The following is a 529-nucleotide window of genomic DNA, read 5'->3' as shown; positions in this document are numbered from 1 at the left end:
TCCCAGGTACCCCAAGCACACATATATACACTGTACCATCCAAGTTAGGAACTTACCTGTGTGTATGTGTAGGTGGGTTGTATGTGTGTGAACTGGTGTGTGTGTGTATATATATGTATCATTGTGTGCATGATATATGAATTGGTGATCTGTGGATGTGTACTGAGTGTTCGGGTATTGACAATTGATTTTTGTCTAATTTTTAGTGTGTATGTGTTTGAGTTGGTATTTGTGTGTTTGTATATGTGCAATTGTGTCGCACTCTCCTGTCTAACAGCGCAATACTGAGACCCTGAGAGCTGGCCTGACCCCACAGGGCAACCACCATCATTATTGGGTCCACCTGATCTGTCACTTTTCTTACTATCTGGCTTCTGCCTGCAGCCCCTGCTTTTTGGCAGTTCATTTGGTTCCCAATCTGACTCACTGACCTCCTTGTCCAATTTCATTGGGTATGGACAGATGTTCCATTCCAGCAGTGTAAATTTCTGGGTTGATCCGGATTTGTTCAGTGGCTGGGGGGGGGGGG

This window comes from Gavialis gangeticus, unplaced genomic scaffold, assembly GCF_001723915.1.
Source record: "Gavialis gangeticus isolate Ggan-Ray unplaced genomic scaffold, GavGan_comp1, whole genome shotgun sequence".
NCBI lineage: Eukaryota > Metazoa > Chordata > Crocodylia > Gavialidae > Gavialis > Gavialis gangeticus.
Note: the sequence above shows the minus strand (reverse complement) of the source record.